The following is a 20,294-nucleotide window of genomic DNA, read 5'->3' on the forward strand; positions in this document are numbered from 1 at the left end:
AGCTTCGGAGGAGCCCCCACGTCGCCCGGCCTCGGGCGCAGGCCCGCCACGTCAACAGGGAGCGCCATCACCACTCTACCCCGAGCCGACTCGGGCCGCAGAGAACAAGACCGGTGTCCCATCTGGCCAGCTCCGCCAGATAGGCAATGATAGCGCCTCCCAAGCTCTATGACGGCGGCGGCTCTCAGCTCTCTTACGGAAGCCGGTGGACGTCAGCAAGGACTCGACCGCTCCGACAGCTGTCCTTCCGCCAAGCTCCGTTGCTCCTCCGACAGCCACGACATCACTCCAGCAGGGTGCCAAGATCTCTCCGGCTGCCACATTGGCATGTACTTAGGGCGCTAGCTCTCCCTCCGCTAGACACGTAGCACTCTGCTACACCCCTCATTGTACACCTGGATCCTCTCCTTACGACTATAAAAGGAAGGACCAGGGCCTTCTTAGAGAAGGTGGGCCGCGCGGGACCGAGGATGGGACAGGCGCTCTCTTGGGGCCGCTCGCTTCCCTCACCCGCGTGGACGCTTGTAACCCCCCTACTGCAAGCGCACCCGACCTGGGCGCGGGACGAACACGAAGGCCGCGGGACTTCCACCTCTCTCACGCCCGTCTCCGGCCACCTCGCCTCTCCCCCCTTCGCGCTCGCCCACGCGCTCGACCCATCTGGGCTGGGGCACGCAGCACACTCACTCGTCGGCTTAGGGACCCCCCGGTCTCGAAACGCCGACAAGTCCTTTGCCATCTCTACACTTCATCTTGGCTTTCTTATTAAATTGGGACACACTACTGGCTCTAATTCCAACAGATATTGGCCGGCGGGGAGAGTGTGTGCTATTTATCACCAGAATTTGTTTTGGAGGATGATAGCTATGATGCCGAGGTCGAAAGAGCTTTCTTGGATGGGATGACTATAAGGTCATGGTTGACAGGAAATCACATTCGTAGACATGAAGCTGGAATTCTTGAAAAGTGTTGGGTATGACCACCAAGGTAATTCCTGCCCTTAACAGCACCAAGGAGTTGCTGCTGGAGCGGTTTAACTACCTCCTGAAAAGAGGAGTGGAGTATAGGATACTATGTCGGATCTTGCGCCTTTTCCCAAAGGTGCTGAACCAGAGCGAGGGTATGCTCAATGAGAAGTTGAACTACCTCACAGAGGAGCTGGGCTACTCCTTGGAGTACCTGGATCGCTTCCCTGCATTTCTGTGCTTTGATTTGGAGAACAGGGTCAAGCCTAGGTATACAATGCTTCGGTGGCTCCAAGAGCATGGCTTGCTTAAAAAAAATTACCCTGCAACAGTGCTAGCTAACTCAGAGAATAGGTTCATTAGTACCTGTCGGGGACCATAATTAGAAGTACCCTCAAGGCTCCTAATTCTCAGCTGGTAACCCCCATCAGCATAAAGCTGCAAAGGCCTGATGGGTGCGATTAGGTCAGGGATCAGTCCATTCGAGGGACTCGATCACTCCTCGCCCGAGCCTAGCCTCGGACAAGGGCAACCGACCCCGGAGGATTTCCGTCTCGCCCGAGGCCCCCCTCCAGCGGCGAACATATTTTCGGCTCGCCCGAGGCCCTGTCTTCGCCAAGAAGCAACCCTGACCAAATCGCCGCACCAACCGACCAAATCGCAGGAGCATTTAATGCAAAGGCGGCCTGACACCTTTATCCTGACGCGCGCCCCCCAACCGACAGAGCCGAAGTGACCGCCGTCACTTCGCCGCTCCACTGACCGGCCTGACAGAAAGACAGCGCCACCTGCGCCGCTCCGACTGCGGTGCCACTTGACAGAGTGAGGCTGACAGGCAGTCAGGCCCGGCCGCAGGCACCATAGGAAGCTCCGCTTCGCCCGACCCAGGGCTCAGACTCGGGCTAAGTCCCGGAAGACGACGAACTCCGCTCCGCCCGACCCAGGGCTCGGACTCGGGCTAAGTCCCGGAAGACGACGAACTTCGCTCCGCCCGACCCAGGGCTCGGACTCGGGCTAAGCCCCGGAAGACGACGAACTCCGCTCCGCCCGACCCAGGGCTCGGACTCGGGCTCAGCCCTAGAAGACGACGAACTCCGCTCCGCCCGACCCAGGGCTCGGACTCGGGCTAAGCCCCAGAAGACGACGAACTCCGCTCCGCCCGACCCAGGGCTCGGACTCGGGCTCAGCCCCAGAAGACGACGAACTCCGCTCCGCCCGACCCAGGGCTCGGACTCGGGCTAAGCCCCGGAAGACGACGAACTCCGCTCCGCCCGACCCAGGGCTCGGACTCAGGCTCAGCCCCAGAAGACGACGAACTCCGCTTCGCCCGACCCCAGGGCTCGGACTCCGCCCTGGCCTCAGCCGACGGTCTCCGCCTCGCCCGAACCAGGGGCTCGGACTCGACCTCGGCTTCGGAGGAGCTTCCACATCGCCCAATCTAGGGCGCAGACCGGCCACGTCGACAAGAGGCGCCATCATCACCCTACCCCAAACTGACTCGGGCCATGGGGAACAAGACCAGCGTCCCATATGGCTCGCTCCGCCAGATAGGCAATGATGGCGCCCCGCATACTCTGTGACGACTGAAAGTCGCCTAGAGGGGGGGTGAATAGGGCGAAACTGAAATTCTCAAGAATAATCACAACTATAAGCCGGGTTAGCGTTAGAAATATAATAGAGTCCGCGAGAGAGGGTGCAAAACAAATCACAAACGAATAATGAAGTGAGACACGCGGATTTGTTTTACCGAGGTTTGGTTCTCTCAATCACTTGGAACACAAAGTTCCCACAAGGACCACCACAAGTTTGGTGTCTCTTGCCTCAATTACAAGTGAGTTTGATCGCAATGAAAGAATCAAGAAGGAAGAAAGCAATCCAAGCGCAAGAGCTCGAAAGAAACACAAGCAAATCACTCTCTCTAATCACTAGGGCGTTGTGTGGAATTTGGAGAGGATTTGATCTCTTTTGGTGTGTCTAGAATTGAATGCTAGAGCTCTTGTAAGTAGTTGGGAAGTGGAAAACTTGGATGCAATGAATGGTGGGGTGGTTGGGGTATTTATAGCCCCAACCACCAAACTTGACCGTTGGTGGAGGCTGTCTGTTCGATGGCGCACCGGACAGTCCGGTGCACACCGGACATGTCCGGTGCGACAGCCACGTCACCAAAAGCCGTTGGGTTCGACCGTTGGAGTTCTGACTTCTGGGCCCGCCTGGATGTCCGGTGGCGCACCGGACAAGTACTGTAGACTGTCCGGTGCGCCAGCATGGGCGTGTCTGACCTCTGCGCGCGCTGGCGCGCATTAATTGCGCCTGCAGGTAGCCGTTGGCGCCGTAGTAGCCATTGCCCTGCTGTTACACCGGACAGTCCGGTGAATTATAGCGGAGTGGCCGAAGTGAATTCCCGAGGCTGGCTAGTTCCAGAGGCTGCTCTTCCGTGGAGCACCGGACATGTCCGGTGTACGCCGGACAGTCCGGTGAATTATAGCGGAGTTGCCTCTGGAATTTCCCGAAGGTGAGCAGTTCGGAGTTGGAGACCTCTGGTGCACCGGACATGTCCGGTGGCACACCGGACAGTCCGGTGCGCCAGACCAGAGGTACCTTCGGTTGTCCCTTTGCCTTTGGTTGAACCCAATACTTGGTCTTTTTATTGGCTAAGTGTGAACCTTTGGCACCTGTATAACTTATGCACTAGAGCAAACTAGTTAGTCCAAATATTTGTGTTGGGCAATTCAACCACCAAAATTAATTAGGGACTAGGTGTAAGCCTAATTCCCTTTCAATCTCCCCCTTTTTGGTGATTGATGCCAACACAAACCAAAGCAAATATAAAGGTGCATAATTGAACTAGTTTGCATAATGTAAGTGCAAAAGTTGCTTCGAATTGAGCCAATGAATGTTATTTACTAGATGTGCATGGATTGTTTCTTTGTTTTTAACATATTGGACCACGCTTGCACCACATGTTTTGTCTTTGCAAATTCTTTTGTAAATCTTTTCAAAAGTTCTTTTGCTATTTAGTCAAAGGTAGATGAATAAGATTTTTGCAAAGCATTTTTAAGTTTAAAAATTTTTCTCCCCTTGTTTCAAATGCTTTTCCTTTGACTAAACAAAACTCCCCCTAAATGAGATCCTCCTCTTAGTGTTCAAGAGGGTTTTGATATATCATTTTTGAAATACCACTTCCTCCCCCTTTAGAACATAATAAGATACTAATTTGAAATTGACCAATTGAAAATCTCCAAATTTTTAAAATTAGGGTGGTGGTGCGGTCCTTTTGCTTTGGGCTCATATTTTCTCCCCTTTGGCATGAATCGCCAAAAACGGAATCATTAGAGCCCAACGAAGTACTTTCTCCTCCTTTGGTCATAAAATAAATGAGTGAAGATTATACCAAAGTTGGAGAGATGCTTGGAGTGACGGCGAAGGATGAGTAGTAGAGTGGAGTGGAAGCCTTTGTCTTCGCCGAAGACTCCAATTTCCTTCCAATATACCTATGACTTGGTTTGAAATACACTTGAAAACACATTAGTCATAGCATATATAAAAGAGATATGATCAAAGGTATACTTGTGTGCTATGTGTGCAAATTAGCAAAAGAAATTCCTAGAATCAAGAATATTGAGCTCATGCCTAAGTCTGGTAAAAGATTGTTCATCAAGTGGCTTGGTAAAGATAGCGGCTAATTGATCTTTAGTGTTAATGTATGAAATCTCGATATCCCCCTTTTGTTGGTGATCCCTAAGAAAATGATACCGAATGGCTATGTGTTTAGTGCGGCTATGCTCAACGGGATTATCCGCCATGTGGATTGCACTCTCATTATCACATAGAAGAGGAACTTTGGTTAATTTGTAACCATAGTCCCGCAGGGTTTGCCTCATCCAAAGCAATTGCGCGCAACAATGGCCAGCGGCAATATACTCGGCTTCGGCGGTAGAAAGAGAGACCGAATTTTGCTTCTTTGAAGCCCAAGACACCAAGGATCTTCCCAAGAACTGGCAAGTCCCCGATGTGCTCTTCCTATTAATCTTACACCCTGCCCAATCGGCATCCGAATAACCAATTAAATCAAATGTGGATCCCCGAGGGTACCAAAGCCCAAACTTAGGAGTATAAGCCAAATATCTCAAGATTCGTTTTACGACCGTAAGGTGTGATTCCTTAGGGTCGGCTTGGAATCTTGCACACATGCAAACGGAAAGCATAATGTCCGATCGAGATGCACATAAATAAAGCAATGAACCAATCATCGACCGATATACCTTTTGATCCACAGACTTACCTCCCGTGTCGAGGTCGAGATGCCCATTTGTTCCCATGGGTGTCTTGATGGGCTTGGCATCCTTCATTCCAAACTTGGTTAGAATGTCTTGAGTGTACTTCGTTTGGCTAATGAAGGTGCCCTCTTGGAGTTGCTTGACTTGGAATCCTAGAAAATACTTCAACTCCCCCATCATCGACATCTCGAATTTCTTTGTCATGATCCTACTAAATTCTTCACATGTAGATTCGTTAGTAGACCCAAATATGATATCATCAACATAAATTTGGCATACAAACAAATCATTGTCAAGAGTTTTAGTGAATAAAGTAGGATCAGCTTTGCCGACTTTGAAGCCATTAGCAATAAGGAAATCTCTAAGGCATTCATACCATGCTCTTGGGGCTTGCTTGAGCCCATAAAGCGCCTTAGAGAGCCTATAGACATGGTTAGGGTACTCACTATCTTCAAAGCCGGGAGGTTGCTCAACGTAGACCTCTTCCTTGATTGGTCCATTGAGGAAGGCACTCTTCACGTCCATTTGGTAAAGCTTGAGGCCATGGTAAGTAGCATAGGCTAATAATATATGAATTGACTCGAGCCTAGCTACGGGTGCATAGGTTTCACCAAAATCCAAACCTTCCACTTGTGAATACCCCTTGGCCACGAGTCGAGCTTTGTTCCTCGTCACCACACCATGCTCGTCTTGTTTGTTGCGGAAGACCCACTTGGTTCCTACAACATTTTGGTTAGGACGTGGAACTAAATGCCATACCTCATTCCTTGTGAAGTTGTTGAGCTCCTCTTGCATCGCCATCAGCCAATCCGAATCTTGGAGTGCTTCCTCTACCCTGTGTGGCTCAATAGAGGAAACAAAAGAGTAATGCTCACAAAAATGTGCAACCCGAGATCGAGTGGTTACCCCCTTATGAATGTCGCCGAGGATGGTGTTGACGGGGTGATCTCGTTGGATTGCTTGGTGGACTCTTGGGTGTGGCGGCTTTGGTTCTTCATCCTCCTTGTCCTCAACATTTGTATCTCCCCCTTGATCATTGCCATCATCTTGAGGTAGCTCATCTCTTTGATCTTCTTCTTCATCAACTTGAGCCTCGTCCTCATTTTGAGTTGGTGGTGATGCTTGCGTGGAGGAGGATGGTTGATCTTGTGCATGTGGAGGCTCTTCGGATTCCTTAGGACACACATCCCCAATGGACATGTTCCTTAGCGCGATGCACGGAGCCTGTTCTTCACCTATCTCATCAAGATCAACTTGCTCTACTTGAGAGCCGTTAGTTTCATCAAACACAACGTCACAAGAAACTTCAACTAGTCCTGAGGACTTGTTAAAGACTCTATATGCCCTTGTGTTTGAGTCATATCCCAGTAAAAAGCCTTCTACAGTTTTAGGAGCAAATTTAGATTTTCTACCTCTCTTAACAAGAATAAAGCATTTGCTACCAAAAACTCTAAAATATGAAATATTGGGCTTTTTACCAGTAAGGAGTTCATAGGATGTCTTCTTGAGGATTCGGTGTAGATATAACCGGTTGATGGCGTAGCAAGCGGTGTTGACCGCCTCGGCCCAAAACCGATCTGGTGTCTTGTACTCATCAAGCATGGTTCTTGCCATGTCCAATAGAGTTCGATTCTTCCTCTCCACTACACAATTTTGTTGTGGAGTGTAGGGAGAAGAGAACTCATGCTTGATGCCCTCCTCCTCAAGAAAGCCTTCTATTTGTGAGTTCTTGAACTCCGTCCCGTTGTCGCTTCTAATTTTCTTGATCCTTAAGCCGAACTCATTTTGAGCCCGTCTCAAGAATCCCTTTAAGGTCTCTTGGGTATGAGATTTTTCCTGCAAAAAGAATACCCAAGTGAAGCGAGAATAATCATCCACAATAACTAGACAGTACTTACTCCCGCCGATGCTTATGTAAGCGATCGGGCCGAATAAATCCACGTGTAGGAGCTCCAGTGGCCTGTCGCTTGTCCTAATGTTCTTGTGTGGATGATGAGACCCAACTTGCTTTCCTGCTTGGCATGCGCTACAAATCCTGTCTTTCTCAAAATGAACATTTGTTAGTCCCAAAATGTGCTCTCCCTTTAGAAGCTTATGAAGATTCTTCATCCCAACATGGGCTAGTCGGCGGTGCCAGAGCCAACCCAAGTTAGTCTTAGCAATTAAGCAAGTGTCGAGTTCAGCTCTATCAAAATCTACCAAGTATACCTGACCCTCCAACACTCCCTTAAATGCTATTGAATCATCACTTCTTCTAAAGACAGTGACACTTACATCAGTAAATAGACAGTTGTAGCCCATTTGACAAAGTTGCGAAACGGAAAGCAAATTGTAATCTAAAGAGTCTACAAGAAAAACATTGGAAATAGTATGGTCAGGTGATATAGCAATTTTACCCAAACCTTTGACCAAACCTTGATTTCCATCCCCGAATGTGATAGCTCGTTGGGGATCTTGGTTTTTCTCATATGAGGAGAACATCTTTTTCTCCCCTGTCATATGGTTTGTGCACCCGCTGTCGAGTATCCAACTTGAGCCCCCGGATGCATAAACCTACAAAACAATTTTAGTTCTTGACTTTAGGTACCCAAACGGTTTTGGGTCCTTTGGCATTAGAAACAAGAACTTTGGGTACCCAAACACAAGTCTTGGAGCCCTTGTGTTTGCCCCCAACAAACTTGGCAACTATCTTGCCGGATTTGTTAGTAAGCACATATGATGCATCAAAAGTTTTAAATGAAATACTATGATCATTTGATGCGCTAGGAGTTTTCTTCTTAGGCAACTTAGCACGGGTTGGTTGCCTAGAGCTAGATGTCTCACCCTTATACATAAAAGCATGGTTAGGGCCAGAGTGAGACTTCCTAGAGTGAATTTTCCTAATTTTGCTCTCAGGATAACCGGCAGGGTATAAAATGTAACCCTCGTTATCCTGAGGCATGGGAGCCTTGCCCTTAACAAAATTTGACAATCTTTTAGGAGGGGCACTAAGTTTGACATTGTCTCCCCTTTGGTAGCCAATGCCATCCTTAATGCCAGGGTGTCTCCCATTATAGAGCATACTTCTAGCAAATTTAAACTTTTCATTTTCTAAGTTATGCTCGGCAATTTTTGCATCTAATATTGCTATATGATCATTTTGTTGTTTAATCAAAGTCATGTGATCATGAATAGCATTAATATCAACATCTCTACATCTAGTACAAATGGAAACATGCTCAACACTAGATGTAGAGGGTTTGCATGAATTAAGTTCAACGATCTTAGCACGCAAGATATCATTATTATCTCTAAGATCGGAAATTGTAACATTGCAAACATCTAGTTCTTTAGCCTTAGCAATTAAATTTTCATTTTCTACCCTAAGGCTAGCAAGAGAAATGCTTAATTCTTCAATCTTAGCAAGCAAATCATCATTATCATTTCTAAGATTGGGAATTGAAACATTACAAACATGTGAGTCAACCTTAGCATTTAAACTAGCATTTTCATTTTTAAGGTTGGTAATAGTATCATGGCAAGTATTTAGCTCACTAGATAATTTCTCACATTTTTCTACCTCTAGAGCATAAGCATTTTTAACCTTAACATGCTTTTTATTTTCCTTGATTAGGAAGTCCTCTTGGGAGTCCAAGAGGTCATCCTTTTCATGGATGGCACTAATTAGCTCATTTAGTTTTTCCTTTTGTTCCATGTTAAGGTTGGCAAAAAGAACGCGCAAGTTATCCTCCTTATTGCTAGCATCATCCTCATCACTAGAGGTTTCATATTTAGTGGAGGATCTTGATTTTACCTTCTTCCTTTTGTCGTCCTTTGCCATGAGGCACTTGTGGCCGACGTTTGGGAAGAGGAGTCCCTTGGTGACGGCGATGTTGGCGGCGTCCTCGTCGGAGGAGGAGTCGGTGGAGCTCTCGTCGGAGTCCCACTCGCGGCACACGTGGGCATCGCCGCCCCTCTTCTTGTGGTACCTCTTCTTTTCTTTCCTCTTTCCCTTCTTGTCGTTATCCCTGTCACTGTCACTTGATAATGGACATTTAGCGATAAAGTGACCGGGCTTACCACACTTGTAGCAAACCTTCTTGGAACGGGATTTGTAATCCTTCCCCTTCCGTTGCTTGAGGATTTGGCGAAAGCTTTTGATGATTAAAGCCATCTCCTCATTGTCGAGCTTGGAGGCGTCAATTGGTTGTCTACTCGGTGTAGACTCCTCCTTCTTCTCCTCCGTCGCCTTAAATGCCACTGGTTGTGCTTCGGACGTGGAGGGTTCATCAAGCTCGTTGATCTTCTTGGAGCCCTTGATCATACATTCAAAGCTCACAAAATTCCCGATAACTTCCTCGGGGGTCATTTGAGTATATCTAGGATTACCACGAATTAATTGAACTTGAGTGGGGTTAAGGAAAATGAGTGATCTAAGAATAACCTTAACCACCTCGTGGTCATCCCATTTCTTGCTCCCGAGGTTGCGCACTTGGTTCACCAAAGTCTTGAGCCGGTTGTACATGTCTTGTGGCTCTTCCCCTTGGCGAAGTCGAAAGCGACCGAGCTCCCCCTCGATCGTTTCCCGCTTGGTGATCTTTGTTAGTTCATCACCCTCGTGCGCGGTCTTGAGGAGGTCCCAAATTTCCTTTGCATTCTTCAATCCTTGCACCTTGTTGTATTCCTCTCTATTTAGAGAGGCCAAGAGTATGGTTGTGGCTTGGGAGTTGAAGTGCTCGATTTGGGCCACCTCGTCCTCATCATAATCCTCATCCCCTACGGATGGTACCTGTGCTACAAACTCAACAACATTCCATATACTTTTGTGGAGTGAGGTTAGATGAAATTTCATTAAATTACTCCACATAGCATAATCTTCGCCATTAAAGGTTGGCGGTTTGCCTAATGGAACGGAAAGTAATGGAGTATGTCTAGATGTACGAGGATAGTGTAAGGGGATCTTACTAAACTTCTTGCGCTCTTGGCGCTTAGAAGTTACGGACGGTGCGTCGGAGTCGGAGGTCGATGTTGATGAAGTGTCGGTCTCGTAGTAGACCACTTTCCTCATCCTCTTGTGCTTGTCGCCTTTCCGATGCGACTTGTGAGAAGAAGATTTTTCCTTCTTCTCTTTGTGGTGAGAAGAGGAAGATCTTTTCTCCTTCCGTTTGGAGGAGTCCTTCTTCTTCTCCTTCCTCTTGGTGCGGGATTCTTCCGATGAAGTGCTCCCTTGGCTTGTAGTGGGCTTGTCGCCGGTCTCCATCTCCCTCTTGGTGTGATCTCCCGACATCACTTCGAGCGGTTAGGCTCTAATGAAGCACCGGGCTTTGATACCAATTGAAAGTCGCCTAGAGGGGGGGTGAATAGGGCGAAACTGAAATTCTCAAGAATAATCACAACTATAAGCCGGGTTAGCGTTAGAAATATAATAGAGTCCGCGAGAGAGGGTGCAAAACAAATCGCAAACAAATAATGAAGTGAGACACGCGGATTTGTTTTACCGAGGTTCGGTTCTCTCAAACCTACTCCCCGTTGAGGAGGCCACAAAGGCCGGGTCTCTTTCAACCCTTCCCTCTCTCAAACGGTCCCTCGAACCGAATGAGCTTTCTCTTCTCAATCACTTGGAACACAAAGTTCCCACAAGGACCACCACAAGTTTGGTGTCTCTTGCCTCAATTACAAGTGAGTTTGATCGCAATGAAAGAATCAAGAAGGAAGAAAGCAATCCAAGCGCAAGAGCTCGAAAGAAACACAAGCAAATCACTCTCTCTAATCACTAGGGCGTTGTGTGGAATTTGGAGAGGATTTGATCTCTTTTGGTGTGTCTAGAATTGAATGCTAGAGCTCTTGTAAGTAGTTGGGAAGTGGAAAACTTGGATGCAATGAATGGTGGGGTGGTTGGGGTATTTATAGCCCCAACCACCAAACTTGACCGTTGGTGGAGGCTGTCTGTTCGATGGCGCACCGGACAGTCCGGTGCACACCGGACATGTCCGGTGCGACAACCACGTCACCAAAAGCCGTTGGGTTTGACCATTGGAGTTCTGACTTCTGGGCCCGCCTGGATGTCTGGTGGCGCACCGGACAAGTACTGTAGACTGTCCGGTGCGCCAGCATGGGCGTGTCTGACCTCTGCGCGCGCTGGCGCGCATTAATTGCGCCTGCAGGTAGCCGTTGGCGCCGTAGTAGCTGTTGCCCCGCTGTTACACCGGACAGTCCGGTGTACACCGGACAGTCTGGTGTACACCGGACAGTCCGGTGAATTATAGCGGAGTGGCCGAAGTGAATTCCCGAGGCTGGCGAGTTCCAGAGGCTGCTCTTCCGTGGAGCACCGGACATGTCCGGTGTACACCGGACAGTCCGGTGAATTATAGCGGAGTTGCCTCTGGAATTTCCCGAAGGTGAGCAGTTCGGAGTTGGAGACCTCTGGTGCACCGGACATGTCCGGTGGCACACCGGACAGTCCGGTGCGCCAGACCAGAGGTACCTTCGGTTGTCCCTTTGCCTTTGGTTGAACCCAATACTTGGTCTTTTTATTGGCTAAGTGTGAACCTTTGGCACCTGTATAACTTATGCACTAGAGCAAACTAGTTAGTCCAAATATTTGTGTTGGGCAATTCAACCACCAAAATTAATTAGGGACTAGGTGTAAGCCTAATTCCCTTTCAACGACGGCTGCTCTCAGCCCCCTTATGGAAGCAAGAGGACGTCAGCAAGGACTCAACAGCTCCGACAGTTGTCCCTCCGCCAGGCTCCAGCACTCCTCCGACGGCCACGACATCACACCAGCTAGGTGCCAAAATCTCTCCGGCTGCCACGACGGCATGTACTTAGGGCGCTAGCTCTCCTCCGCTAGACACGTAGCACTCTGCTATACCCCCCATTGTACACCTGGATCCTCTCCTTACGCCTATAAAAGGAAGGACCAGGGCCCTCTTAGAGAGGGTCGGCCGCGCGGGGACGAGGACGAGACAGGCGCTCGCTTGAAGCCGCTCGCTCCCTCTCCCGCGTGGACGCTTGTAACCCCCTACTGCAAGCGCACCCGACCTGGGCGCGGGACGAACACGAAGGCCACGGGATTTCCACCTCTCTCACGCCCGTCACCGGCCACCTCACTTCCCCCCTTCGTGCTCGGCCTCGCGTCGACCCATCTGGGCTAGGGCACGCGGCGACATTCACTCGTCGGCTTAGGGACCCCCCGGTCTCGAAACGCCGACAGTTGGCGCGCCAGGTAGGGGCCTGCTGCGTGTTGACGAACAGCTTCCCATCAAGCTCCAGATGGGCAGTCTCCAGCAACCTCTCCAACCCGGGACGGTGCTCCGTTTCGGGAGTCTTGAGTTCATGTCCCTCGACGGCAGCTACGACATGATACTCATTCCACCGCCGGGCGACAGCGGCAATGGCGGCCGACAGCCCGCCCGCCGGCGGCGGAATCGACGACGTCTTCCCCGCGTGGTGGAAGAACAACCTTCGAGCTCATCCCGCCCTCTTCCCCGCCGATGGAGGGGAAGGCGGGGCAACCAAGGCCAAGAAGGAGGCAGCGCCTCGTCGGCTGTCGAGCGAGTCGACTGCGCCGGCACCCCAACGGGGGGCGCACCGGGCATCGACCTCGCGCTTGAGACGAAGACGAGCGCCGTCTCCCCGCGACACGCCAATCCCGGGCAAGCGGACGACGCCAGCACGCTCGCGAAAAGCTTGCTGGACGTCACCCTCGTACCTGAGACGACGGTGCAGTCAGTCCCCGACGTGACTTCATCACCGCCCGTCGACCAAGAGGTACCGACCGATTCCCATCCCACATCATTTGGATTCAGCCTCAACCCGCCTAGCGGCTTCGCTTTGGCGGGCGCTCTCGTAGAGGCGATCCCAAACCCTCTGGGGTTTCGTATGCGGTCACCTTGGGACCGGCTGACGGATGTCTCGACCTACGGGCCCTCTGGGTCCGAGGAAGACGACGAGCCCAGCTTCTGTTGGGATTTCTCTGGACTTGGCAACCCCAGTGCCATGCGGGACTTCATGACCGCATGCGACTACTGCCTTTCCGACTGTTCCGACGGTAGCCGTAGCCTCGGCGACGAGGGCTACGGCCCAAGCCGCGAATGTTTCCACGTCGATCTAGGGGGTCCCTCCGAAGGCAACCATCTCGGCATCCGGAGGACGGTGATCTCCCTAGGCCGGTGCCTCGCGTTGACATCCCACGGGAGCTAGCTGTGGTCCCCGTTCAGGCGGGGGGCCATGACCCACAGCTCGAGCAAATCCGCGGGGTGCAGGCCAGGCTCGACGAGGGAGCAAGAGCGCTTGAGCCGATCCGTCGGGACGTCGGGCAGGCATGGGCGGGCCAACCTCCGGCCGGAGAAATACGTCATCTACCCCAGGGCTTCCAGCACCGCATCGCCGACGACGTCAGGTTCAGGCCGCCACCCGCATCCAGTGGGGTCGGCCAGAACCAGACTGCAGCAGCAATGCTCCTCCGCGCGATGCCGGAGCTATCAACCACCGAGGGGCGGCGAATTCAGGGAGAGCTCAAGAATCTCCTGGAGGGCGCCGCAGTCCGACGGGCCGAGAGCTCCGCCTCCCGAAGGCAGGGGTACCCCTCGAAACCTCATGTCGCGACTTCCCGATTCATGCGGGAAGCCTCGGTCTACACCGGGCGCACGCGCAACACAGCGCCTGTGGCCCCGGGTCGCCTCGGCAACGAGCACCATCACCGCGACCGTCGAGCCCGCCTCGACGAGAGGGTGCGCCGAGGCTACCACCCCAGGCGTGGGGGACGCTACGACAACGGGGAGGATCGGAGTCCTTCGCCCGAACCACCCGGTCCGCAGGCCTTCAGCCGGGCCATACGACGGGCGCCGTTCCCGACCCGGTTCCGACCCCCGACTACTATCACAAAGTACTCGGGGGAGACGAGACTGAAACTGTGGCTCGCGGACTACCGTCTGGCCTGCCAACTAGGTGGAACGGACGATGACAACCTCATCATCCGTAACCTCCCCCTGTTCCTCTTCGACATCGCCCGCGCCTGGTTGGAGCACCTGCCTCCGGGGCAGATCTCCAACTGGGACGACCTAGTCCAAGCTTTCGCCGGCAATTTCCAGGGCACATACGTGCGCCCCGGGAATTCCTGGGACCTCCGAAGCTACCGACAGCAGCCGGGAGAGTCTCTCCGGGACTACATCCGGCGATTCTCGAAGCAGCGCACCGAGCTGCCCAACATCACCGACTCGGATGTCATCGGCGCATTCCTCGCTGGCACCACCTGCCACGACCTAGTGAGCAAGCTGGGTCGCAAGACACCCACTAGGGCGAGCGAGCTGATGCACATTGCCACCAAGTTCGCCTCCGGCCAGGAGGCGGTCGAGGCTATCTTCCGAAAGGACAAGCAGCCCCAGGGTCGCCCATTGGAAGATGCCCCCGAGGCGTCAACTCAGCGCGGCGCCAAGAAGAAGGGCAAGAAGAAGTCGCAAGCGAAACGCGACGCCGCCGACGCGGACCTTGTCGCCGCCGCCGAGTACAAGAACCCTCGGAAACCCCCCAGAGGTGCCAACCTCTTCGACAAGATGCTCAAGGAGCCGTGCCCCTATCACCAGGGGCCCGTCAAGCACACCCTTGAGGAGTGCGTCATGCTTCGGTGCCACTTCCACAGGGCCGAGCCACCCGCGGAGGGTGGCAAGGCCCGCAACGACGACAAGAAGGAAGATCACCAAGCAGGAGAGTTCCCCGAGGTCCGCGACTGCTTCATGATCTATGGTGGGCAAGCGGCGGATGCCTCGGCTCGGCACCGCAAGCAAGAGCGCCGGGAGGTCTGTTCGGTGAAGGTGGCGGCACCAGTCTACCTAGACTGGTCCGACAAGCCCATCACTTTCGACCAAGCCGTCCACCCCGACCATGTGCCGAGCCCGAGGAAATACCCGCTCGTCGTCGACCCCGTCATCGGCGACGTCAGGCTCACCAAGGTCCTCATGGACGGAGGCAGCAGCCTCAACATCATCTACGCTGAGACCCTCGGGCTCCTGCGTGTCGATCTGTCCTCTGTCCGGGCAGGCGCTGCGCCCTTCCATGGGATCATTCCCGGGAAGCGCGTCCAGCCCCTCGGACAACTCGACATTCCCGTCTGCTTCGGAACACCCTCCAACTTCCGAAGGGAGACCCTGACGTTTGAGGTGGTCGGGTTCCGAGGAACCTACCACGCGGTAGTGGGAAGACCATGCTACGCGAAGTTCATGGTCGTCCCCAACTACACCTACTTGAAGCTCAAGATGCCGAGCCCCAACGGGGTCATCACCGTCGGCCCCACGTACAAACACGCGTTCGAATGCGACGTGGAGTGCGTGGAGTACGCCGAGGCCCTCGCCGAGTCCGAGGCCCTCATCGCCGACCTGGAGAGCCTCTCTAAGGAGGTGCCAGACGTGAAGCGTCATGCCAGCAACTTTGAGCCAGCGGAGACGGTTAAGGTCGTCCCCCTCGACCTCAGCGGCGATGCCTCCAAGCAGATCCGGATCGGCTCCGGGCTCGATCCCAAATAGGAAGCAGTGCTCATCGACTTCCTCCGCGCGAACGCCGACGTCTTCGCGTGGAGTCCCTCGGACATGGCCAGCATACCGAGGGATGTCGCCGAGCACTCGCTGGACATCCGAGCCGGAGCCCGACCCGTCAAGCAGCCTCTGCGCCGGTTCGACGAGGAGAAGCGCAGAGCCATAGGCGAGGAGATCCACAAGCTAATGGCGGCAGGGTTCATCAAAGAGGTATTCCATCCCGAATGGCTTGCCAACCCTGTGCTTGTGAGAAAGAAAGGGGGTGTTGGGACCATGCTTCGTCGCCGAAGGTCCTGTAGGAAGAAACAGCTTCGGCTGAAGCTGTCCGCATGTGATGACCGAAGGTTCCTTTCCATGAAGCTTCGGAGTTACAAACCGACTTAAAAATAGAATGACCGTTTAGTCCATAAATGTTTGAGTCGTTGTTGTAAACTTTTATGAGGGGCATGATTGTAATTCCTCACAGGCTGTGTCCTGTGCCTATAAATAGTGAACAGTACTCCTTTACTATTCACGGATTCCTGCAATTGCAATCGCGTCAATCGGGAATTAATCTTTGTCAAGGCAGAGGTATAAATGTATTTAGTACTTGAATACATTAAATGGAGATAATATAAAAGTGATGTTGTTCATTTATAATTTATTTGTCTTTAATGCTTCATATTTCGTATTATTTTATATAATCTACTAGAGTTCAATTACGAAGATTTAACCTTCGTAATTGTATCGTTTTTAACCTTCGTCCGAAGTTCATTAATCCTTAAAGGAATAATGCTTCATTGGACGAAGGGCATTAACATTTAACATTTTATGTTGCCTTGTTCTTAATTCATAGCATTTGAGAACGAGTCTCCAACATTGGCGCCCACCTCCGGTGAACTCACTTCCACTTTTCTGAGCTAATGGCTTCATTCAATATTCAAGCTGGAGCTGCTTCGGTTCCAAAGCTGGTACTCCCGATAACGGGCGGTTCATGTTCAGAACCAGCCAACAAGAAACAGAAGAAGGAAGCACAGAGAAGGGTACAACATGTCGGGGTGCAAGGACCCTTCGTCAAGTCAAGATGGTCTCACATTCCTATTACCTTTTCCCAAGAGGACCTTCAACTCAAGGATTACCCACACAATGATGCTATGGTTATCTCTTGTGTTATCAAAGGATTTCTGGTCCATAATGTTTTGGTTGATACAGGCAGTGCAGCTGATATCATATTTGCTAAGGCCTTCAGACAGATGCAAGAGCCTGAAGATAAAATTCTTGATGCCACACATCCCCTCTGCGGCTTCGAAGGAAGGCAGATTGTAGCACTTGGGAAAATCTCAATGTCAGTGGCCTTCGAATTCATCAACAACACAAGGACTGAGCAAGTTATGTTGATATTGTTGACATGGAGTACCCTTACAATGCAATCATTGGTCGTGGTACTCTTAATGCCTTTGAAGCAATTCTGCATCCAGCTTATCTTTGCATGAAGATACCTTCGGACCAAGGGCCCATTGCTATTCATGGAAGTCAAGAAGCTGCCAGAAGGGCCGAAGGAAATTGGATAGACTCAAAAGCAATCCATAATATAGATGGAACTGAAGCTTGTGAGCAGTACAAGTTCAGAAGGGAAAAAGCTGCTTCGGCTGACCAGCCGAAACCCATGCTCTTGTGTGAGGATATAGCAGAGCAGAAGGTGCTATTGGGATCTCAATTGTCCGAAGAGCAGGAGAAAACCTTGATAAGGTTTTTGTTCAACAATAAAGATGTTTTTGCTTGGTCAGTTAATGATCTTTGCGGAGTTAACAGGGATGTTATTGTGCACTCGCTCAATGTTGATCCATCCTTCAGACCCAGGAAGCAGAGGCTTCGGAAGATGTCTGATGATAAGGCCGAAGGTGCTCGGAATGAAGTGAAACGACTCCTCAGTGCCGGAGTTATTAGAGAGGTAAAATACCCAGAATGGTTGGCTAACACTGTTATGGTGAAGAAGGCCAATGGTAAATGGAGAATGTGCATCGATTTTACTGATCTCAATAAGGCCTGTCCGAAGGATGAGTTCCCATTGCCAAGGATAGATTCTCTAGTCGATGCAGCAGCTTCATCAGAACTTATGAGTTTGCTGGATTGCTATTCAGGCTATCATCAAATCTGGATGAAGAAGGAGGATGAACCAAAAACCAGCTTCATAACCCCTAGTGGGACATACTGTTACCTTTGGATGCCTGAAGGGCTTAGGCAGGAATGTACTAACTTATGTTGATGATATCATTGTAAAGAGCACGAAGCAGGATAACCACATTGCTGATTTACAAGAGACCTTTGCTAATTTTAGACAGGCTGGTCTAAAGCTGAATCCAGAAAAATGTGTCTTCGGAGTAAAGAAGGGGAAATTTCTTGGTTGCTTAGTTTCAACAAAGGGAATTGAGGCCAACCCAAGTAAAATCGAAGCTATACTTCGAATGGAGCCACCAAGTACAAAAAAGGGGGCTCAAAGATTGACAGGAAGGCTGGCATCTCTCAATAGATTCATATCCAGATCAGCAGAAAGAAACTTACCATTCTTCGAAGTGCTGAAGTCAGCCGAAGTCTTTCAATGGGGACCAATCCAGCAGAAGGCCTTTGAAGAGCTGAAACAGTATTTGATAGATCTGACAACACTAACTCCACCTACGCCAGGGGCTCCTTTGTTATTATATGTGGCAGCTTTGCACTCAGCGGTAAGTGCAGCACTTGTTTAGGAGAAGCTTGAAGGCCAAGTTAAGAGGCAGGCCCCAATATATTTTGTATCCGAGGTTCTTAGTTTGTCAAAGAAAAATTATACAGAGTTGGAGAAGGTACTGTATGCTGTCTTGATGGCCTCCAGGAAGCTTCGGCATTATTTTCAAGCTTACAACATAATTGTTCCTTCTTCACAACCTCTGAAGGATATTATGAGGAACCGAGAAGCTACTGGAAGGATTGGAAAATGGGCTGCAGAGCTCAATGAATTTTGTATTGAATATGTTCATAGATCTTCGATTCAGTCCCAGGCGTTAGCAGACTTCATTGCTGACTGGACGCCAGGGGCTCAGGAGGAAGAAACAAATAAAGACGCTGAAGCATGGACAGTGTTTTGCGATGGGTCTTGGGGAACCTTCGGAGCGGGAGCGGCTGCTGTGTTGGTTTCACCTTCCAAAGTTAAAACTTGTTATGCGGCAAAACTTGATTTTAGTTGCACAAATAACATCGCCGAGTATGAAGCTCTGCTTTTGGGTCTTGGGAAATTAAAGGCAATGGGAATCAGAAGGGCCATCCTTAAAACTGATTCCCAAGTTATTTCTGGTCATATTGACAAAAGTTACAAAGCAAGAGACCCGAAGCTTGAAAAGTATCTAGATACAGTCCGAAGGATTGAGGCTTCCTTCGAAGGTTTCTCTGTCAAAAATATTCCTCGTGGAGAAAATGAATACGCTGATCTATTGGCTAAGTCAGCAGCCCAGGGGCTGCCTGTACCTTCGGAAGTATTTTTTGAAACAATAAAAGCACCTTTGGTCGAGCTTCTTGAAAGAGCAATCCTTAACATATCCCCTGTTTATAGTGAAGATTGGAGAACTGAGATCATCTCTTTCCTTCAGGGTTATTTTCTTTCAGATGACAAAGCTTATAACAGGAGAATAGAAGCAAGAGCTCGACCATATGTTATAATAGAAGGGGAGTTATACAAGCGCGGGGTCTGTTCCCCATTGCTCAAGTGCTTATCCAGATCCGAAGGTATAGAATTAATGAAGGACATACATGCAGGTCTGTGTGGATCTCACATTGGATCTAGGCCTTTGCTTGGAAAGGTTTTTCGCCAAGGATTTTATTGGCCAAAGGCAGCTTCGGACGCAGCGGATTTAGTCCAAAAGTGCGAAGGTTGTCAGAAATGTGCAAGAGATCAAAAACAACCTTTGTCTTTAACTCAGTTAATACAACCCACTTGGTCGTTGCAAAGGTGGGGTCTGGATTTGCTAGGTCCATTACCACCAGCACAAGGGAACTTAAGATACGTGGTGGTAGCAGTGGAATATTTTTCCAAATGGATTGAGGCGAAGCCCTTAGCCACAATAACTTCGTTTACTATTCAAAAGTTTTTCTGGCAAAACATTGTTTGTCGCTTCGGAGTGCCGAAGGCTATCACTGTGGATAATGGGACACAGTTTGATTCTGAAGCCTTCAGAGAATTTTGTAATCAAATCGGCACGAAGATCCATTTTGCATCAGTCCGACACCCAGAATCAAATGGACTTGTTGAAAGAGCCAATGGGATCATAATGACAGGAATAATGAAGTCAATCTTCAATCAGCCGAGGGGAAAGTGGCCAGACGAGTTAATCAAAGTGGTGTGGAGTCATAACACAACCATCTCAAGATCAACAGGCTTTACACCCTTCAAACTGTTGTTTGGTGACGAAGCAATAACCCCAGAAGAGGCTAAAACAGGATCAATAAGGACAGTAGCTTTGGCAGAGGGCGAACACGAAGCTGATTGCTCCGTAGAAAAAGATGCTATTGAAGGGATCAGACTCCAAGCTGTG

General features: G+C 50.4%; 1 pseudogene; it reads left to right on the plus strand.

The window, feature by feature from the left end:
• The window catches only part of LOC103647681 (transcription termination factor MTEF18, mitochondrial-like), a 69,015-nt pseudogene that overhangs the window by 15,149 nt on the left and 33,572 nt on the right, over positions 1–20,294 (plus strand).

This window comes from Zea mays, chromosome 2 (assembly GCF_902167145.1).
Source record: "Zea mays cultivar B73 chromosome 2, Zm-B73-REFERENCE-NAM-5.0, whole genome shotgun sequence".
NCBI lineage: Eukaryota > Viridiplantae > Streptophyta > Magnoliopsida > Poales > Poaceae > Zea > Zea mays.